At 36.9% G+C, this 24,832-nt stretch overlaps 1 non-coding gene across 1 annotated transcript; it reads right to left on the reverse strand.

The window, feature by feature from the left end:
- Window positions 1–23,841: 23,841 nt before the first annotated feature.
- Trnak-cuu lies at window positions 23,842–23,914 on the reverse strand. The gene has a single exon. It is a non-coding gene; the product is annotated as a tRNA-Lys (tRNA).
- Window positions 23,915–24,832: the final 918 nt, after the last annotated feature.

The raw sequence follows: 24,832 nt of genomic DNA on the forward strand, positions 1-24,832 counted from the left end.
GCATCGACCGGCCTCTGTGCTGTGGGCACGTAACAAACACCATCCGATCATGGCCGTTCGCCAGCCTCATCTGGCACCTGTGTCGGTGGCACATAAAAACACCTTCCGAAGACCCGGCAAGACTAGTCAGTCCACCTGTGCATACCTTCCTTCTTGTGACACTTGTGAAGACCGGTTGAGGCAAGTGAAAATCAAAATCAAATCAAATCAAAATAGACAAAATAGATGAACATCAATGGAATTTGTATCTTGTGGTACCAGTGCCTGTGGCACACAAGAAATCCATCAGTGCTGTAGTCAGTGCGGTGGGCACATGACAAACACCATCCGATCATGGCCGTTCGCCAGCCTCATCTAGCACCTGTGTCGGTGGCACATAAAAACACCATCCGAAGACCCGGCAAGACTAGTCAGGCCATAACCCATGGCCCCTACCTGGGACGTAGTCAGTCCACCTGTGCATACCTTCCTTCTTGTGACACTTGTGAAGACCTGTTGAGGCAAGTGAAAATCAAAACAAATCAAAATAGATGAACATCAATGGAATTGTATCTTTGTGGTAACACAAGAAAACCATCCGAACGTGGCCGTAGCCAGTACCGCATCGACTGGCCTCCGTGCTGTGGGCACGTAACAAGCACCATCCGATCGTGGCCCTTTGCCAGCCTCATCTGGCACCTGTGTCGGTGGCACATAAAAACACCATCCGAGCGTGGCCGTCTGCCAGCCTCGTCTGGCACCTGTGTCGGTGGCACATAAAAAACACCATCCGAGCGTGGCCATTTGCCAGCCTCGTCTGGCACCTGTGTCGGTGGCACATAAAATCACCCACTACACTCTCGGAGTGGTTGGCGTTAGGAAGGGCATCCAGCTGTAGAAACACTGCCAGATCTGACTGGACTGGTGCAGCTTTCGGGCTCCCCAGACCCCAGTTGAACCGTCCAACCCATGCTAGCATGGAAAGCGGACGTTAAATGATGATGATGATGATGATGATGAATTGAAATATTCTCCTTGGTTGGAGAAGGCTCACGAAATTCTAGCAGTGTTCATTAGTGACACAAAAGAAAGGGGGAGATAATTTCAATAGGGCTGCAGTATTAACATCCAACAGGCATTTTTGAACAATGGATGTAACTATATTTAAGTAATGTAACCGCGATGATATTGAAAGAATTACTTTTGATGTTTGGATTATTTGATAAATAAGAATGTTTAAGACATGGGAATAAACCAGAATTTTTATAGCAATTTACATGGACTTTATCAGCTTCATGTATTCCAGGTCCAAGAAGAATTAAAGTTTTGGTGAAAGGATTTTCTCTAGGAGTATGATCCCTACTGGAATATTATATATATATATATATAGCAATCCAATATCTTAGATATAAAGACGTTATTGCTTGCTTCCTATTTTCCATCTGCTATAGATTCTGACTACCAGAGAAGTGCAATAAATAAGGATCCGGAATCAATCACTTTCAAATAAAATATGTTTGATTTGATCTGTTTGTAACAATTGAAATTATTTATGGAAAGATGTACTACCAAAACTGTCAATAAAACAAAATGCATGACAAATATTTGTTTGGTGAGCACAGTCACGCACACAGGCACACACACACACACACACGCACACACACACACTCACACACACTCACACACATGCACACATGCGATGGCAGCAACTCAGTATCAAGCAATGCCATCTCTTAGATTTAATTGTTCTCTTAAAGTAGCATGGATGTGGCTTTTCAGTTTTCCAATACTGCTATAGGCCTGCACACTTTTGCACAGATGTGGAAACGATGGACACCTCTGGAAGCAAGTGTTCATAGATATTCCACCTATGTTGACACATTCCTTAATTTCATCATGAAATTTTCCATTTAGTGTTTTGCCTTTTTTAGTTACTGTCAGTCATATTATACAACACATAATAGAAATGTTAAGAAAATTAATCCTATGCCAGAGGTTTCTGCTTAAGTGATGGAAGACCTTGTAGTGAGCCAACCCCACATCTAAACAACGTATTCATTTTCTGAAAAGAGCAAGATTGTGTCACAGAAAGCTAACAAAGCCTCTGGTCTTATTTCAGAGTTTTCATCGTCCTATAGAGATATCCAAAGAAAGATTAGGTCATGCCTAGCTATTGGATGGCTGTTGAGCCTACTGAGATTTTATTTCTTGTCCTGTAGGGTATACATACAATTCAACATGTGCAACTGTTTCTCCAGACACATTGTTTTGTTTCTCTCCTCATCTGTTTCCTCTTCTCATTGCTTTCTGCAGAAGAGTGTAGACTCGAAATGTTAAAGAATTCTCCTATTTCTCCTGAATGTCAAACTAATACACCCTCTTCCTTGTTCCTTCACTTGTCTCTGACTTTTGGTTTTTTTGTCTCTGACTTTTTGTACCATTTTGAACCATATATATGTCTGTGTATGATGATGATGATGACAATGATGACTTTCCCCTCATGACCAAGGAAGACCATCACTGGTCATTGCCTATGCAAAATGCCAGCAATGCTCATCCAAGGGGTTCACATTTACAGCTTCCATGCTCAACATGGCACCCTCCTGCTCCACAAGGAATCTAATAGTCACCTCACTGACAATTGCACAACCTAAACTTTTGGGTGTAATAAGGCTTTCACAGAAGCTCTCAAACCTTCTCCACCCCTACTGACATGACCAAGAGACAGGCCAGGGCAAGATATCCAGTTTCAAAATGGATCACAGGATCAGGTGTGTGGGAGTGCCATAACATCAAGCCCAAGTAAAACATCTTCAAAATGTTCAATAACATTCCCTACATATCTCATTTTATATAACAGAGTGATTATATCCTAGAGACATGCTTTAGCAAAAGTTAAGGGGTACTTCACTCCAGCATGCTGGACACCAGCTCAAAATTTCTGAGGACTTGTGCTATTGACAGATAGTTCTTGAACCAACACGAGGTTCAGCTGCCCTTTTGACAGATTTTGTTTTTAGTCCTGCTGGGTTTCTAGTAACCACTCCCTCATCATGATGACCTAATCAGGCAACAGGTTGTACTGGATTTCACGTTACCAGTAGCTCTCATGAGAGGCCTCACAATTGACAACACATATGCACACACACACACACACAGATACAGGTGGCCTAGGGGTTTGGATGTCATACTCACTATTATTAGATTATGGGTTTGATTCTCAGACTGAGCAGTGCATTGTGATCTTGAGCAAAACACTTCATTTCATGTTACTTTGCATTCATTTTGACATCTGATATGTGGCACACTTGTGCACATGTATATATCGATGTGATGTGGGGGGAGTGAACTAATTTACAACACATACATTTACTCTTTTACTTGTTTCAGTCATTTGACTGTGGCCATGCTGGAGCACCGCCTTTAGTCAAGCAAATCGACTCCAGGACTTATTCTTTGTAAGCTTAGTACTTATTCTATCGGTGTCTTTTGCTGAACCGCTAAATTACGGGGACGTAAACAGACCAGCATCGATTGTCAAGCGACGTTGGGGAGGGGACAAATACATACACACAAACATATACACACACTTACATATATATATATATATATACATATATACGATGGGCTTCTTTCAGTTTCCATCTACCAAATCCACTCACAAGCTTTTGGCCAATCCGAGGCTATAGTAGAAGACACTTGCCCAAGGTGCCCCACAGTGGGACTGAACCCAGAACCATGTGGTTGTTAAGCAAGCTACTTACCACACAGCCACAGATGGACATTGCTCCAGCAAAGTAAATCATTAATGCCAACAGGCTGAGTACATCAACAGTCCATAAATATATATACGGCCAGCTTGCTCTCTGTAGTAGAATTCTTAATGATCATGATTCATTCTAATGACTAATTTGTTAGTCTCAGCACCCTTGTACATATGGGTATTCATATGCATAAATAATTATATATATGAAATTATATATACATATAAATTATATATATATATATATATGTTATGTTTAACTTGTTTCTGTAATCAGACTGCAGTCAAGTTGGGGCACAGCCATTATATTTATATATATATAATTATATAATTACATAATTATATATAGTATACACATCAGAGAATTAAACATATTCTAATAATTGGAGGTGCCCCTGGATTTCATACACCACAGATATGCTTTTCGATTAGCAATGCTTTCCCGTATATATACTCAAGTGTATTTGCTTTCCCAAATGAATTGCACTTCAGGTTCAAAGCTGTGATGAAGCTGTAAGGTGGTACTCAGCCACACAACTACGAGTCCACCATATTGTATAGCAGTAAGCTAGTGAGAGTCATAAGATAATCATTTATTCCTTTGACATCTTTTTCCCTTTTTCAAATATAAAAATACAGACAGTCTGATAGATAGATAAATCTCTATGTATACATTATATGCATATTAATGTTGATTTAATATCTGTTACGTGATTAACAAGATAAAAGAGGATCTTTAAATGAGCAAAATATTGATCTACTCTCTCAACTCACTTCTCTAATCTGTTGCATATATATATATATCTAGTATAACCAGCTGAAATTGCATAGATAATCTGGAACTCAACTGAGGATACAAAACTCCGAATGATCCGTCCTTGTTTTCTTTGTATCGTCTGTCTAGATGTTTTGTGTTCTGGTCCCATTTTTGTATTTTATATATGTATATATGTATATATATATGTGTATATATGTATGTATATATATATATATATATATATTATATATATATATATATATATATTATATATAGTTAATCCAAACAAGAAAGCACAAAAAAACAAAACAACGCAAGGACGTGGAACAAACATAGTATTATTGGATGCTCAGGAAAGAAGGAGGGTTTAACATTTCGAGTGGAGCTCTTCGTCGGAAACATAGAAGAGGGAAAGATCCAGAGGAAAAAAATCGACAATGGTACACACGCGGTCACATTTTGAAAGACCGATATCCTTTAAGTTCGTTCATGCGTAACTGTTTTGAACGACACTTGTAAAGAGCTCCTATGCTATTTATTCTGGCTACTGTTCACAATTTCCATCTTCCAGGGTAATTTTATGCAATGGCCATTAGTCTAGTACTGCTATAGCATAGGATGAATATAATAATAACAAGAACTTTTGGATGGAAATTCAAAAATTCCTTAATGCATTGTGTTCATGTTTGGATACCTTTCCTAATACCAACCACTATACAGAGTATACAGGGTACTTTTAAAGTGACACTGGCACAGACAATTTTATGTGGCACTGGGACAGCCACTTTTACACAATGAAAATAATAATAATGATGATAATCATAATAATAATAATAATAATAATAATAATAATAATAATAATAATAATGATGTGGTCGGTGAAGGAACACCCTCAGAAAAGGTCTATCAAAACAACGAACTCAGCACTTGAACAACTCTGGACCCCTATCACAACTGATGAGGTCACCCAGATACTGCAAAACTAAGTAACTGGAAGACACCCACGCATGATAAGATCCTCAACTTCCAGTTAAAATATCTGGCTGAGAATCTTAATGACTTACTAGCAGAGCCAGAGACAATGCCTGAATAGCTCACAGAAAGGAAAACTATCCTAATTCCCAAATCCACTGAAATGGCAAACCCACAAAATTACAGACCAATAAACTACTATATTTGTGTCAAATTTCAGCACAGCAGTTTTGTGGGAGGGGTTATATCAATTTAATCAACTCCAGTGTTCAACTGGTACATATTTTATAGAACTTGAAAGGAAAGTCAAAGTGAACTACAATGGAATTTGAACCCAAAATGTAAAGCTGACCAAAATGCTGTTAAGTAGTTCACCTGGTGTGCTAACAATTCTGACAGCTCCCTGCCTTTTATTTGTACCATTATGTTAGTTATAGATCAATTGGTAAAGCTCTCTCTCTCTCTCTCTCTCTGTTACCATGGCTTTGAGTATGGAAAATTTTCACACTAAAATCTTCTATCCATCTTTTATTTATGTTTTGCTTGCTTCAGGCACTGGAGCTTCAGGCTTCAGGCCATGCTGGGGTACAAACACAAAAATACAAACATCCACACACACACACACATGCACGAACACATGCATGCATACACACGCACATATACATGCATACATATTTATGTATATATATATACACACACACATAAACGTGCATACATATATATGCTGAGGATTTACAGATACTGCATCTTGCATTTTGCATTTTGTAAGTGTTAATATAAAATCACGATACGTAGGTAATCGTTTTATTTTGTAAATTTCATTTGCTATGCTTATTTTTTACATTTTAGCATTTGCTAGGTTTTATCTTGAGAACACACTTTTTCTAGTAAGGCGATTTGACTTCTATTTCTAGCATATAGGATTCCACTTTAGTGGTCATTCCTCTCATTAATTGTAATATAATCTTTAAATCTTCCGAATTTTTTTTGATATACTAGACCACTGGTTTAAATTGATGTTAATTAATTGATATCAATTTCTACCCTCAGTATTTTAATTTATATATATATACATAGATATATATATATGTGGCACCTTGGGCAAGTGTCTTCTACTATAGCCGACCAAAGCCTTGTGAGTGGATTTGGTAGACGGAAACTGAAAGAAGCCCGTCGTATATATGTATATATATATATATATATATATATATATATATGCGTGTGTGTGTTTGTGCATCTGTGTTTGTCCCCTTAGCATTGCTTGACAACCGATGCTGGTGTGTTTATGCCCCCGTTACTTAGCAGTTCGGCAAAAGAGACCGATAGAATAAGTACTAGGCTTACAAAAGAATAAGTCGAGTTGCTCGATTAAAGGCGGTGCTCCAGCATGGCCACAGTCAAATGACTGAAACAAGTAAAAGAGTAAAAGAGTAAAAGAGTACACATATATATATATGGTGGTTGTCTACTCCCTATGCAGAGTTTAACCACCTCCTGTACCTACAACTTAGAACCATCATGGTATCTGATGTAGCTATAGTAGAACTCACCTGCCCAAGGTATCACACATTGGGACTGAACTCAGAAGTATGTGATTGGGAAGCAGGCTATTTGCTATGTTAAGGACAATAGATTGCTGTACACATTATCCCACTATAAGAATTAGAATCTGGTTCATACTCAATGACAACGCTGCTTAGAGCAGGAGCTGAAGTTGTGTACTCATAGGTATTTGCTATCATCACATCCGAACGTGGCTGTAGCCAGCGCCGCGCGACTGGCATCCGTGCCGGTGGCACGTAAAAAGCACCATCCGACCGTGGCCATTGCCAGCTTCGTCTGGTCCCCGTTCCGGTGGCACGTAAAAAACACCATCCGATCATTGGCCATTTGCCAACCTCGTCAGGCACGTAAAAAGCACCCACTACACTCACGGAGTGGTTGGCGTTGGGAAGGGCATCCAGCCATAGAAACATTGCCAGATCAGACTGGGCCTGGTGCAGCCTTCTGGCTTCCCAGACCTCAGTTGAACCGTCCAACCCATGCCAGCATGGAAAGCGGACGTTAAACGATGATGACGATGATGATGATGATGATGACATCCAATTTAAAAATGAAACCAAGTGTGATAAACTGGACGTAGACTATGATAAAGAAATCAACACAAATTTTGTCAAGGTAAAAGTAATAGTTTGGCATCAGTAAATATAATTACTGTGAGCCAGTATTATTCCATAGAATATAGGAATAGATTTTGAATAAGATATTTACCAAAAAGGATAAAGCATATTTCAGAAAATTTTATCCTTTCCTTTTTGCGCTTTATCTTATTTCTTTTGATATCTTTAGATTTATTCAATTGACTATGCTTACTACACTTTTAATTCAACCTTATCTTAATCTTTACAATTATTTTCAGAAAATAGTTAAATTTTTTTTTTCTTTTTTTCTAAGCATTTCTTTGTAAACATCTTCAGTTTCAGCTTCTGTCTTTCTCTCTTTTTTTTTTTAAAGTTGCAACTGAATTTTTTTAAATGCAAAACAATTACAACCACACTTCACTCCTGTCTCCTCCTTCTCTTTCAGAATTATCTTTTTCAACATGTTGAAAGTAACATTCATTGAATAATATTTTCTTACATATTAAGTTTCTTACATATTATGTTGAATCGAGATATAATATAATACAGGAAAAACAATATACAAAGAGGCTGAGAAAAGATAAAAAGGTAGACGGAGAGAAAGCTAGAGAGGCAAACGAGTAGGTTGGTAGGTAGGTAGGTAGGTAGGTAGGTAGGTAGGTAGGTGGGTAGGTAGGTAGGTAGGTAGGTAGGTAAGCAGGTAGGTAAGTAGGTAGGTAGGGATGTAGGTAGATATAGATAGATAAGATAGATGTAGACGGATAGTTGGATATATAGATAGATGAATAGATAGATGGATAGTAAAATAGATTGATAGATAGATAGGTAAATAATAAGATTGATAAATAGATAGAAAGATAGGTAGAAAGATAGATAGATATGTAGATGAACAAGGTGGTACACAGATAGGTAGGTACATATGGAAGTAGGTAATTAGACAGAAAGATAGATAGATGGATAAGTGTATAGATAGATAGATAGATGGATAGATAGATAGATAGATAGATAGATAGATAGATAGATAGATAGATAGATTGATAGATAGATAGATAGATAGATAGATAGATAGATAGATAGATAGATAGATAGATAGAAGATAGATAGATAGACAGACAGACAGACAGATAGGCAGATAGACAGATACATAAATAGATAGATAGATAGATAGATAGATAGATAGATAGATAGATAGATAGATAGATAGATAGATAGATAGATAGTGAAGTAGATAGATATATAAAGAAAAAGAAGGAAATAAACAGAGAGAAATGAAGAAACAAAAAAGGAAATTGAAGATTGTTGTATTTCCCTTGTTTTATTTGAAAAACCCCATTAAATCAGAAATAATGGTAACACTATAAAGATCTTTATTCTTGATAAAAGACTGTTTCAATAAATGACTACAATTTTACCCTCTCTTCATTCATTATTGTTCCTATGTCAATAATAGTTTTCAATAAACCACTCTGATGTGTTTGTTGATGCAGAATATTTTCCATAATTATTTTGTACGAAAGAAGTGATTTAGTTCTCTCAACAGATGGAAAAATTAACAGACTAAAGGACGCGAAGAAAGAGAGGAAGCAGGTAATGTTATGGTTTGTAGATGAGTTCTTCTTAATTCATGTTAGAAGTTTACTATTGAAATTGTTTCATTACAAAGGAAAATACTTGCAGATTCTTATAATATTGTTTTTAGATATCCATTTCAGGTTTAGCATTATATGACAAAAACATGGGCAAAATAAGACTGAAGAAGAAAGCTAGGAACCACATGATATGCTTTGTATGTCCTCAGAAAAATCTGTTAGGGTTAAGGACAAGGATATACTTAAATACATTATTTACAATTGACGGATATTTGTCCTCATCTTGTTTGTTGTTAACACAACGTTTCGGCTGATATACCCTCCAGCCTTCATGAGGTGTCTTGGGGGAAATTTCGAACCTGGGTTCTCATTCCTAAGCTATTTTTCGATGTTGTTGTTGTTGTTGTTATTATTATTATTATTATTATTATTATTCAGGTCCTTAGAAATGAGAACCCAGGTTCAAAATTTCCCCCAAGACACCTGATGAAGGCTGGAGGGTATATCAGCCGAAACATTGTGTTAACAACAAACAGGATGACGACAAATATCCGTCGATTGTAAATAATATAAATAATGTACATAATTCCTCATCTCTTAAATATAGAAGCGATGTACTTAAATATTGATGTATCTTAATGGGAGGGAACTAGAAATCATACCCATAGATGCTAAATAGGAAAGAAGAATATCAGATCTTAGTGAGTGTGTCAACAGTTACCTTCAGACATTCATACAAGCACACATCATCATCATCATCATCATCATCATCGTTTAGCGTCCGTTTTCCATGCTAGCATGGGTTGGACGGTTCTACTGGGGTCTGTGAAGCCAGAAGGCTTCATCAGGCCCAGTCAAATCTGGCAGTGTTTCTACGGCTGGATGCCCTTCCTAACGCCAACCACTCCGTGAGTGTAGTGGGTGCTTTTTACGTGCCACCTGCACTGGTGCCAGACAGAGCTGGCAAACGGCCACGAACGGATGGTGCTTTTTATGTGCCACCGGCACGAGGGCCAGGCGAGGCTGGCAACGGACACGAAACGGGGCGGTGCTGGTAACGGTCGCGAAACGGAAAGTTCTCTTACATGCCACCGGCACTGGTAACACATCTGCAATTTTCATTGATCGATTTCCATTGATCGATTTCGATTCTGATCGTCACTTGCCTCAACGGGTCTTCACAAGCAGAGTTTCGACATGCCACCGGCACTGGTAGCACATCCGCAATTTCCATTGATCGATTTCGATTCTGATCCTCACTTGCCTCATCACGTCTTCACAAGTAGAGTTTTGTGTCCCAAGAGTTTTGTGTCCCACACACACACACATTTATAGAAACACACAAATATGTACACATGCATATGCACTTACACGTGTATGCATCTTCATGCACACACACACACACACACACACATACATGCAACTTGCTATATTTCATGTTTCTTCCAACATAAACTTTTTTTTGCATGACATGAAAATCATGCAGTTGTTCTCTGTAATTCCTGAGTCATTTTCTGGATTTGAAGAACTATTTTAAAATGAGTAAAAAACACAATTTACAGAAAATTTGACGCAATCACTATCTTCAGCTAATTATGTTATGACAATGAATTAATTAATTAACCAAGATTTTTCAATATAAATAATATGAAAAATTGGGACCGAGACTTCTGACCTTTTTGCTGTGCTTGAAAATACACTCCAAGCTAAGTAAATATTGAGGCCATCCCTATATACAGGTATGTCCTTTACAGCCATATCCCTACCCCCTCTATTGCCTGAGAGATCCTTGTCTTGTAAGCTCACAGGGGCTTGTGCCATGTGTAATAAAAAGTACCTGTTTTGGTTTCATGCAAAAGCACCTATACTGGGACCATATGGAATACACTTGTGCCCCGGCCACGTAAAAGTGCTCATGCCACTGTCACATAAAGCACCCATGCCAATTCCATTCTATGAAGTAACACTGGTGCTGGTGCTTTTGTTGTTGCTAAGCAACAAGACGGGTAAGGGTGATTAGGTGATGGTCTAGGGCTTAGGGGCGGGAGACCCCAGACCTTGGAAAAAAAAAATTTGGTCGTCTTGTTGTAGTCGAGGGTTCTTTGTTGATACTCAACACCACTGGGAGGTGGCCCTCGAAGTTGCTGGAAATGGAGATCTCCAGGTCCAAATTCTTGAAGGGCTGATGCTGGTGCTGCATAAAATGCATCCAGCACACTCAGTGAAGTGGTTGGCATTTGGAAGGACATGCAACTATAGAAATCATGCCAAAACAGACAACTGGAGCTTGGTGCAGCTATCTGGCTGGCCAGCTTCTGTCAAACCATCCAACTCATGCCAGCAGGGAAAAGAAATGTTAAATGTCGATGATGATGATGAGCTATTACATCCTCCGGAAAAAGGTAACATGTCCCTGCGTCAACTGCTCCACACATCAGTGGGACTGTTTCCCTTTTCTGTTTCACATTGGTTCTTCCAATGTCCTTTATCATTTTACATTGAAAATCTTAGACGTTAAACCATTCCTAGTTTGATTCATGGGTTTATTTCTCATCATGCATATTGCAATTGAGGTGGGGCACTTCACAGTGTTGAACATTAATGTTTGCATGTGTATACAAACTGGGTCATCTTAGTGGTATTATAGGTCCCTGGGCCTTTGTCTATAGTGTGACCATGTCTTAAGACAGTACCTCATATGTGCAAACATACATCAACATATTTTGATGTGAAGCACGGCCTCCCTGGGAGTAATAGTGACATAGTAGCCATTCTTGAAGTAGTATCAACATAAATGTAACCTCTCTTGGACTCGTGACCTCTACATTACAACACATTTTGAAGGCTATGCTTTTGCAATCAAAGAACGGGAGATTCCAATGAAATATCTCATGAACAAAAGAGATATTGAAACCCTTAGAACTCCAAGATGAAAACAAAAATGTAGATTATGTCATATTTCAGTGGAAGACACTTCACATATCATTAGCTGCTGCCCAAAAATGTCATCAAGGTATATACTAATGTAGTACGATTTTGTATAAACAAAATACAATGCTATTCCGCAAAAAGACTGTCCTGTAATAAATACAGAAAATTTCTTTGTTATTGAATACAGCAATACAGCCCCTAGTATCAACACAAGGAATACAGGTGGAGCATTGTCATCAAAACATCTGTTGAATATAAACATAACAGGCTGGATATTGTTCATTGGGATAAATAAGTGAATGCATGTAGCATCATAGAGATCAGCTGTCTTGCTGGTGTGAATATCTCATTAAAGATCAAAGAGAAAAGGGGCAGCTATGAGCTTCTACTCTGAAACCATAAGCTTCTGTATCCAGATTATAAATTCCCATTTATACTAATACTAATAATCAGTGCATTTGATATTATGAGTAAATGTCTTAGCGACAACCTGGATAAGCTAAGGTTTTCAGAAAAAGAAATCAAGCAGTTGTACAATCTGTAAGTGGAACAATAAAAATATGCAAGACTTTTCTCAAGTTTAAAATGTGACTCTGTTTTCATTATTTACATTATAATGACGGAATTTTGTACTATTGTTAGGAATCAGCTCTTTCAAATAGTTAAAAGCAGAAGAGAACATACACACACACAAGCACACACACACACACACACACACACACACAGACACACACACACACACCACACACACACACACACACACACACACACACACACACAGAGGAAACTAAAATTTGGTGTAGGAACACATCTTTTCTAAGTCAAAGGTTAAGTGGCTTTACTGAATTTTTTTCTTTTAGCTCCAGACAGAAAAACTAAGAATGTTAAATACCCACAAGCATTCAAACTGATAATGGTAAAGTTACTGATTAGAAAGATAATTTACTTAGAGTAATTATCCAAATTAGAGAGTTTTGTTTAAGCATGTTTTATGAGAAAAAGAAAATTAGAAGAATAAATTTCACTTGAGGTTCTATAATTGTTTCTTAATTTCTTTTGTGCATTTATGAAACTCATCTTTAACCTCTTCCAGTATGGTTTTGAAGCAATAATTCAAAGCAAATCAACATTCTCAGATGAACTGAATACTGTCAGATTCTTTTTTTAAAGCAATTTATACAAAATATAGTGAATTCATGTGATTAATATCTATTTTAGATATTAATAAACATGGGTAAGGTCCAGTATGGTGACTAATATAAAATGTTTCTTAGAATTTTCTTTCAAGTGTGTACAAGAATTATTGTTTTTGTTCTTTCTTATCACAATCTCCTTTATTACTAATTTAGGTGGTGGGGTGGCTAAAAAGTATTTCTAAATTGTTTATGACAATAATAATATATAAAAAGACTAAATACCTAAATAAGAATATTAACTTACAATATCTACATCTTTGAGATGATTTATTATACATGAACAGAACTCAATTATCAGAATACTAGCTTTGTCGTTGGAATTTTTATCTAATCAGCATATTCTTTAATCATCTTTGGTTATCACTTTTCATCTTTAGATGTTTAAATATAATCTGGGGCAAGACAGAGTTGTGGAGTGTAGGGGAAAGCAAAATGTTGGATATATGATTTGTATAATTTAGTTGAGTTCTTTCATGCTCTGTGTTCAAATATTGCTGAGGTTAGCTTTGATATTTATCCCTGTAGAGTTTGTTGAAGAAGTACTTGTCATGAAGCAGATCGATTTGATTAACTATATACCTTTTCCCTAAAAATTAGTGGTTTTGCACCAAATAAAAATCGATATTATTGAAGGGTGGTTCTGTAGAACATTAATAGAGGACCACACTAAATTCCTATCAGCATCTAGTTCTGAACTCTTACATTCTCATTTTACATCCTACTATTGTTAGTTTTATTTTCCATCTTTCTAGGTTTGATAAGGTAGCAGTCATCTACTGAGGTTTATTCAGTTCAATATACCTCACCTTTAGCAATTTGTTGCTTTGTGCTACAAATCTTTAAGAAATCTTTATACTTGTTTAACTCTTTGTTGTTTAAACCAGCCATATCTGGCCCAAATCTCCCAGTTGTTTTATAGTTGACAGGTGATGTGTGATCACCTTTTTTGAACAGAGGGATAGCACTGGCAGTTTTCCACTGCTCTGGAGTAACACCATTGTCAAGACAGAATTGAAAGAATAGTGAAATTTGGTTTAGAAGAAAGTACCCACCATGTTTGAGAAGTAGGTATGTAACACCATCGAGACCAGGAGAGGCATAGTTATGTTTATTCTTAAGGTGGCGTTGTAGCATTGCTGGTGTAAATTTCATAGTAGTTATAGAGTCCGATGTCAGAGGTGATGGAGATGGAACATTTTGATCTTCGACAGTATGTTCAAACTGGACAGATCTGGCTTCTCACATCTGCCCTACAATGTCATTCTAATGACAAACAACCATTCTAATGAAATCTCAAAGCTTGCAAGATAATTACATGATTAATTCAAAACAATATAAATGCATAAACATTACATTTGATGGAGTAATACGAATGCTAAAGGGTTATGCATTCATGTATTCAATGACTGTTTTTTCCTTTTTAGCTTGGATTGGGATAGGGTTGTTATTTTGAAGCAGGATTTCATACCTGAATGCTCTGTTTGTTACCAGCTGTTACTTGTTTTTCAAAATAGGGATATGTTAATACAAATTAATTAGATTAAATATCTTTGAGATATTTGCAGCTAAGGATTTGTATCTAATGCTAGTAATTATATATAAGATGGACTGATCCAGAAATGCATAATTCCTTATTAATTTTTTTCTCAACAATCTCTTGAGTAAACTTTGTTTACGATTTCTTATTGTAAACAATTTGTAGATACAGCTGTAGAACAGCTTTAGGTATATCTACTTGAGACATATGTACAAACTATTGAGGTCAGATGAAGGAATATTTTTAAGTGATATTTTTACAGTTCCCAACATAGGGATTCCCTTGAGAGAATTAGACTTAAACATTGAACAAACCTAACAGCTATCCTGATGCAACCTGATTTATTGTCTAGTTAACTACATTCCTTTTATGTTTCTTTTTATACTTTTCTCACAGACCTTTTTCTGCCAGCCATAACATTTCTGACCCACATTTCAAACATTCCTCTTTTGTAAGGAGAAAGCAAGAGGGAGAGAGAGAAAGAGAGAGCAATGGAGGCAGACAGACACAGAGAGACAAAGCAAAAGACCTGTTACTTAAGAGGTTCAAATTCTTGAAATGATAAAGAGGGGCAGTGTCTAATCACATGAAATATCAGATTTCTCTCTCGTTGTTTATGAGTTGGAATCTCATCAATCAAAGTATCATTGTATAGATATGGGTTACTGTAAACAAAAGATCAACCAAATGAAGGGAACCAGCCCAGTTACAAAACGATTCTGTTGAAATTTTAATCCCGTTCTTTACTAATGAGTAGACAAAATAAACAGAGGTAATATCTATTCCCACATAAATGAGGAAAGAAACTCTCATATCAACTTTTGGAAAAATACTCTTTTACTCTTTTACTTGTTTCAGTCATTTGACTGCGGCCATGCTGGAGTACCACCTTTTAGTTGAGCAATCGACCCCAGGACTTATTCTTTGTAAGCCTAGTACTTATTCTATAGGTCTCTTTTGCTGAACCACTAAGTTACAGGGATGTAAACACACCAGCATCGGTTGTTAGGCAATGCTGGGGGGACAAACACAGGCACACAAGCACAAACACACACACATACATATATATACATATACATATATATGATGGGCTTCTTTCAGTTTCCATCTACCAAATCTACTCACAAGGCTTTGGTCGGACTGAGGATAGAGTAGAAGACACTTTGCCCAAGATGCCATGCAGTGGGACTGAACTCATAACCATGTGGTTGGTAAGCAAGCTACTTACCACACAGCCACTCCTGCTCACATGTTTATATAAGCAAGTATGCATTTTGCATGAAAAGCCTATATAAGAGTTTCTCTCATGGCATCTGCTACAGTAAAGTTTATTCTAACAGAACATCCATGTTTACATGGGAATAAATATTACCTCTTAACATTAATACTGCCTCTATTGCTAATATATTGACAAAATAAAGTTTCCATCTATATTATTCTTCATTTTTTGTGATCAGGTTAAATAAAATTAAAAGGATTGAAACCATTTTAATATTTTTACTCATAACAATTTGTCTTTCTTCTTTTCAACCCTCACAGGTACATCTATAGGGAAAAGCTGTCTTATAGTAAAACACAATCTTCATATCCATCTTAATGTGGATGTTCTGTTAGAACACCAAATACTGTGATATTAATCACGAGAGGACCTCTCATATGGATACATGATGCATAAATGTAATAAAAGGCCCATATATTTATATCGTTTACAGATATGAATTATCCGCTATGGACATCAAAACTGCCAGATGATGCGATTTTAATAGTGTTGAGCTTACGATTGTGAAGTTGTGAGTTCGAATCCTGGATCGGGCTGTGTGTTATGTTCTTGAGCGAGACACTTTATTTCACGTTGCTCCAGTTCACTCAGCCGTAGAAATGAGTTGCAACATCGCATATGCCAAGCTGTATCGCCCTTTGCCTTTCCCTTGAATAACACTGGTGGCGTGGAGAGTGGAGGCTGGTATGCATGGGCAACTGCTGGTCTTCCATAAACAACCTTGCCCAGACTTGTTCCTAGGAGGGTAACTTTCTAGGTGCAATCCCACGGTCAGTCATGACCAAGGGGGGTCTCAGATTGGCAGTGAGATGTGACTGGTGCTTACAAGCTAGTGACTGTCACTGATGAGATGCAGCACATTGAAATCACATGATCTGGCAGCCCCAGCACCCATAGCAGACATCTCTCACCTGATTGTCAAATAAATATATGTGCTTTTATGCACCATGTGTCTATATAAGAAATTCTCTAAAGGGAAATAATTCAGTATTCAGTGTTCTAATACAAAATCTACATTAAGTTGGATACAATGATTTCCTTTTGGTATTAATACTGCTCTTGTAACTAATAATTAACTTTTGATAAGTTTGCTGACTATTTATGAAACCGGTGCATGAAAAATCACTGGAATTCTATATCTTGTTGGCATGAGTTCTGACTGGAAGGCAGCTAGTTAGGGACTGTCACTGATAATCTGGCAGTTCCAAAGTGGTTTGCAGATGATTCTCATCTGCCAATGATATAAATATTTCTGCAAAATGTGTTCAAATGAGAGATTCTCTCAAGGTTAATCACACAGTATTTAGTGTTCTAACAAAACAGACATGTTAGAGTTGGATACAAAGATTGCCATTTAGTATTAATGTTACTGTTACTGACGATTAATGTTTTATGATGTTTTATTTAGTATCAAGCTGCATTTGAATAATAATAATGGATTGTAGAATTGTATTATATTTTATCTGAAACATATTTTTAGTGCTCAGTTCATGAAAGGTAAAAGTTGATTTCGAATTCATAGCAGTAAAATTCCCGATGAGCGAAAATGAATATAAATAGTTAAAAACAAACTTTTAGATATTGCATAACTATATAAAATAATTTTGCTTCATATTCTTTTGAAATATATATGTTTTTTAAAAAGTTAAATATGTATATATTTTGGAAATGTAATATAAAATATATTGTTTTGATAAGAAGAGAAAGATAAGAAACTATGATGTAACTACTTCGCATACTTTGCAAAGTGAAGCTATAATTGCATGTACATTTTCAAAAGGTATATATTACATCATATTTCAAATGAGCTAGGAATATTGTATAGAGTATTATTAAATATTAAATTAAACATGTCACCAGCAAATGTAGTGCTATGTAAATCAAGCAAACCAGGTTACATTGTATATTGCCATCATCATTGTCATTGTCGTGGTCGTCATTATGGTCATTGCCACCATGTGCCCCTGAGCATTGTGGTCATTGCCACTGTGGTGCGCCTGAGCACTGTATACAATAATTTCATTATTATTATTATCCTCATCATCATCATCATCCTCATTATCATCGTTGTTGTCGTCATCACTGTCACCACCACAACTAACTCCACCACACCACCACTACCACCACCACCATCACCAACACCAACACCACCACCACTGCTACTACCACCACCACCACCAACAACAACAACAACACCAATACCACCACCGCCACCACCACCACCACACCACTACCACCACCATCATCATGATTATTTAATGCCCACTTTTCATGCTGACAAGGGTTGGATGGTATGACAAGAAGCTGGCAAGTCAGAAGACAGTGCCAAATGTCAACTTTGGCATGGTTTTTATGGCTAGATGTTGTTCCTAATGCCAACATCATCAGCATCATCATCGTTTAACGTTCGTTTTCCATGCTAGCATGGGTTGGACGGTTCAACTGGGGTCTGGGAAGCCAGAAGGCTGCGCCAGGCCCAGTCTGATCTGGTAGTGTTTCTACAGCTGGATGCCCTTCCTAACGCCAACCACTCCGTGAGTGTAGTGGGTGCTTTTTACGTGCCACTTGCACAGATGCCAGACGAGGCTGGCAAATGGCCATGATCATGGACATATAAAAGTCTGTCATGTAGTCATAGAATTTAATATAGCAGATCTATGTTTAAGGAATAGCTACTGTATAGCATTTTCTGGTACTATTAATCTAAGTCCACATTATCCAACAAAATCTTAGATATTATAATTTTTATGATATTTGACTTTGTATAAAGGGGAATTCAACTACTATTTCTAGCATTTTACAGCAAGAGTAAAATTCTATAGTTATCAACATGGGCCTCCCATACATTACATTTCAAATTATTCAAAATACTCTGAATTACATTATTAAATAATTGAATTGAATTAATATTGATGTCTTTTTGTATTCAAAAGCACAATGTTTGATTTGAATACATATATATGTGTGTGTGTGTATGTGTGTGTGCGTGTGTGTGTGTGTATTCTTCGCAAAATTCTTTACTTCTTTAATTCTTTAAATCTTTTAAAAGTCAAAATGAAAACATACATTTAAAATATATCTTTCTCAAATTATTCCCATTTGAACTTTAAGTTGAAATTTCTGAGCAATTTGATATTATTCATTACACTGCAGATCAAAATTTGCTGCTGACTAACTTAATATGTTGTCAGTAACCTAAGCAATGATTTGACCTTTTGTATGCCATTACCACTTTATAATGTGTCCACGGCCAATAAATTTTCTTTCACTTGACCAGCCTACCTAACTTGTAAATAAATTCCATGTGGGTGTACAGCATATTGCTATAACCAGTGATTGTATTATACAATTGACAAATGATTCATTGATTTTTCTCCTTTGAGTTTAAATCTCATCCACATAATCATCATCATCATTGTTTAACGTCCGTTTTCCATGCTAGCATGGGTTGGACGGTTCGACCGGGGTCTGGGAAGCCAGGAGGCTGCATCAGGCTCCAGTCTGATCTGGCAGTGTTTCTACAGCTGGATGCCCTTCCTAACACCAACCACTCTGTGAGTGTAGTGGGTGCTTTTTACATGCCACCGGCAACAGATCCCAGTCAAGGTGGCGCTGGCATCGGCCATGTTTGGATGGTGCTTTTTACGTGCCACCGGCACAGAGTGATGATAATTATAATAAGGATGATGATGGTGATAATAATCCTTTCTATTATAGGCACAAGTCCAGCAATTTTGGGGGAGAGAATAAGTTGATTACAACGACCCCACTTATTTTATTGACCCCCAAAAGGATGAAATGCGATGTTGACTTCAGCAGAAATTTGACCTCAGAATGTAAAGATGGATGAAATATCAGTAAGCATTTTTTCCAGTATCCTAACTGTTCTGCCAGCTTACTGTCTTAATAATAATAATGAGCATAATAATGAGTTTTTTTATTTGTCACTAGAGCATGAGATGAAGGGGGTTTAATGAAAATAGGTTGCATAAGGTGTGGGGTTTTATATACGATCATATGAAGGAAAAAGATTGTATGTGATAAAAGGTGTACATGGAGGATAATTTTCCTGATACAAGAAGACCTCAAGGCCAATCAGAGAGCACCACAGATCCAAGATAACAGTAGCCACCAAAAGCAAATGCCTTCTTACTGTTGTTCAACCTACAGGTGCTTGCCAAGTCTAGTTCTATACTCTCTCAACATTTTAGCCATAATAACACACCATTATAGAAGAGTGATTCTTTTAACAGCTTTACTTATCTTCCTAAGCAGAACTTTAAACTGTCACTGAGGATTTGACTGAATAGGAAAGTGCCTGTCTTTAGCCTTTAGAAGATTGTTTATCATGCAACTTCTTTTATGACAGCCACCAAATTAAGGAAATATGCATGCTCTGAAATTAAACTAGGGTAGGATTGTTCTTCCCATTAGACTTAGATGATGGCCTGGACACTGAATAAGTGCATGCAAAATGGTTTTATCACTCTACCCGATCTTGTACAACCTTGTCTGAAGGCTGTTCTGTTGAGTTTCATTCAAACCTATAGTGTTTGGCCCGAAAAGCTTCTGAAAGAGAGAAGCCAGTTTATTCTCGTTGACATCTGGAAGTTTCTTCAGATTATATTTGTCTGACTGATTCAGGCTGGTGATTGCCTGACAATATTCCATAATTTACTCTACATCGGTTTTCCTTGATCCAAAGCTGCATGACTTGACTCTCAAAGAGATGGGCGGCAGTATGATATGCCACACGAACCAAAACTCCAGCACTGTCTAGGAATCTCTGTAGGTAGTGCAGCTACAATGTGTCCGACACTGCCTACAGGCTTAGTGTAGTAGATAAAGGTGCAGTGCATTCACTTAGAGATTCTGAGTTCAGCTGCAGGCAAGGGACTAAGATGAATCATAAGACACCTAAATAAGGTTGGAACCTACACAGTCAAATCATAATAAAAGCAAAAACCAAGATGAGGACACCTTTCCAGCTAATGATAATTAAATGTTACAATTTTTCAATGTCCTGAGATGGTTAAAACAATTCTTCCAAATGTAATTGCTTCAGTTTCAATAAACCGTCTCAGATTAAGTGGCTTACCAAACAAGTATTGTCCCATCCATCTGTCCATTTTCTCTGCCAGCTATTCCAGGAAGGGTCATAGAGGTAGAGTCCTCAGCTGTCATTAAATTTTCTGGCTGGAATTCCAAGCTTGACCACTGAAACTAGAGATATTATCCAAACATCTCACTCAGGAAATAGATTACAAAGGCAGCTGGTAATAGCCATTGCTATACATCATATATATTCTTGGATTGCTCAAGACAGGTGGGGTAGAACCGTACAACAACAAAGGGCTTCTATTTAAGATTGGAAAGTGAAGTATATTTATCATCTTCAGTTTTGTTCACAGTGAAAGAGTGCTGCATAAAGTAATGAAATTTACTTGAAATTTAATCAGCCATTTTATTACGTTATAATAATAATAATAATAATGAAATTATTGTATACAGTGCTCAGGTGCACCACAACTTGTCAGAAAGTGCATATAAAGTACATGCAGTAATGTAAAAATGTCTGAAAAGCGAACAATGTATGAGTCAGATACATGCCTGTGTGTGTATGGAGGGGAGAAAATCAGGTGTAATGTTGGCGAATCTCAGAAAGCATGTAAGTTTTGAAGGATGCAGTGCTCCGACAACTAACAACTGATGCCGGCAGTTTGTTCCATGCTTCAGCAACTCTCAGCGTGAAAAAATGTTTCCTGAAGTCATGGGAGCTGTGCTGTTTTCTGACTTTGTAAATATGTCCACGGGTGTTAGATGGGTGGAGTTTTAGAATTTCATTATTTTTGTTAACTATTATATTATTCATAGCATTATTCATTACAGATTAACTATAGTGATTTTACTCATTCTATAAATAGCCAAAATCAAGTTACAAGTAACTGAAATGCTTCTGAATGTTTTTTTTTATATTTGCTCAGCCAAAACACATTTATGTATTGTGTATGATGGATACTGAAAACTGACTTGGATATGGACATAAATGAGTGTTTTGTCCCAGTGTTTTAAAAACCATAAAGGTCTGTACATTAGACACTTTAATTTCTGTAGGTATTAAGAATGAAAATATTGCAAGATTATCACTGAGTGCATAAGCAGGAGAAAAAAATAGGAAAATTCTGTGTAATTAATTTAGGCTTCAGAAACTTACATCTTTCAAATGATATTTGTTACAGAGAAATGCATGGAAATATGCTTATGAAGTGATCCATTCAATCTCCTTCATTCTGCTTTGAGAAGAGTAGTTTAGATGTAGGATGATTGATAACTAAATATAGAAACATATTACAAGATAGATATGTTAAGAAAATTAAGTAGGAAAAAGATTGGTAGCTGTATGTCATACCGACAGAAAATTCAGTTAAGGAGTTTAATATGCTGTCAGTATTAACTGGTGAAAAGAATCATAGAAATTGGTAACTGGATGTATAAACAGAAATGTAGGGTTAGAGAATATGGAGAGGAAGATAGACGGAAATAACATGAGATGTGTAAGAAGATAACTAAGAAAATAAAAGGCTTGTAAACAATCGTCTTTGCTGATGGCAAATATAGGGGTTTTAACTATCTCTATTGATTCATATATATCGGTAGAAGAGTTTGGCTAATGAGAAAATAAAGCAGCAAAGTGAAATGATCTAAATATGGAATTCTGCAATGGAATTGTGACAAAAGAATGAAGCTGAAATTAGAGGCAACAGCATGAATTAATCTGACCATTACAAAATGGAATATAGATAGTAAAACACAGCATACCAGTTGAAGTTATGTCTTTAGGTGTAAGTGCTTGGGGGGCTAAGGTTAAAATGGACAAGGTACCTTAATAATTATTGGTCAATTACGTTTCATAAAAAGGCTCATGCAAGTAAGATTATGATGGTGCTGCTGGGGTGGGTGTTGAAGCAAAGTGGAAATTTGTTAAAAACAGATTCAATTAATGCAAGGGATATTTTTGGATTAAACATAAAGAGAAGCAATAATAAAATTGATTTTGTATGTTAAAGGATATGGGAACATTCTAGAGAGATTATTTATAATGGAGAGAAGATAAACATTCTCGTAGGTACTGATGATGGTGAACTGTTAACTTGATCAAATATTTTGTGTCTGAAACTTGCTTTTCTTTTCCTTGTTATCCATATTCTACACATCACCAATAATTTTGCTACTATTCTCACTGTTATCCAACAGGTCACTATTACTATCGTTATTATTGTAGATATTACTTCCTACATTATATTCACCTTCAGTTTCTTTATGCTTTGATGAGATGCTTCTACTGTCTGTAGCCCCACCAGTTTACATACATTCCAGTATTCTTGCATCATTTTCATGGGTTTACTTTACTGATTGTTTTATCATGTCAACAACGCAGAAAAATCAGTGATACTATTGGTGCTTGCTGCATGCAAATGAGCATGACTTCATATTGCATAACTACTTGAAACATTTCTAACTGGGTACATCATCATCATCGTTTAACGTCCGTTTTCCATGCTAGCATGGGTTGGACAGTTCGACCAGGGTCTGGGAAGCCAGGAGGCTGCACCAGGCTCCAGTCTGATCAGGCAGTGTTTCTACAGCTGGATGCCCTTCCTAATGCCAACCACTCCGTGAATGTAGAAAGCACATTGCACCCAACGTGGGGCTCGAACCCACGACCCCAAGATTAAGAGTCTCATGCTCTACCGACTGAGCTAGCCAGGCTACCTCTTCAGTCATAACAATACAGTGTGCTAAGTGTTATTTCAATGGATATACAGCATATATTGTTGTCATCTTGATCATCATCACATCAACCACCACACTATCATCGTCATCATAGCCGTCGTCATCGTCATCGTCGTCGTCATCATCATCATCATCATTGTCATCATCAAACATTTATTTTCTCCAAAGCAAGCTTCAGTACAATATGTTTATCATACTGCATATGATTACAGTCTTTCATAATCTCAGTTTTGAGATTTAACTTCACCATTCTTGTCCATGTTTACCTCAAATTTTTTCCCTTGAGCATACAAGCTCCAAAAAACAACAGATTATTAAACATACTAAATTACTTTCTAAATCAAAGACACCTGTAATTGCAAAGTTTAAAATCACTATTCACATTTGGTGATTCAAAATTAATTGTGAGAGAAAAAATTTATGTTATAGGCACAGGAGTGGCTGTATGGTAAGTAGCTTGCTTACCAACTACATGGTTCTGGGTTCAGTCCTACTGTGTGGCACCTTGGGCAAGTGTCTTCTATTATAGCTTTGGGCCGACCAAAGCCTTGTGAGTGGATTTGGTAGACGGAAACTGAAAGAAGCCCATCGTATATATGTATATATGTGTGTTTGTGTTTGTCCCCCAAACATCGCTTGACCACCGATGCTGGTGTATTTATGTCCCGGTAACTTAGCGGTTCAGCAAAAGAGACTGATAGAATAAGTACTAGGCTTACAAAGAATAAGTCCTGGGGCCAATTTGCTCGACTAAAGGCAGTGCTGCAGCATGGCATCTGTCTAATGACTGAAACAAGTAAAAGAGTAAGGCTTTCTGAAATGATATGATAGTTTGAGAGAAGATGCAGAAAAATTTATTGAAGATATTTCATCATTTTTGCAAATTTAGTCAAT

Source organism: Octopus sinensis, linkage group LG4 (genome assembly GCF_006345805.1).
Source record: "Octopus sinensis linkage group LG4, ASM634580v1, whole genome shotgun sequence".
Taxonomy (NCBI): Eukaryota; Metazoa; Mollusca; class Cephalopoda; order Octopoda; family Octopodidae; genus Octopus; species Octopus sinensis.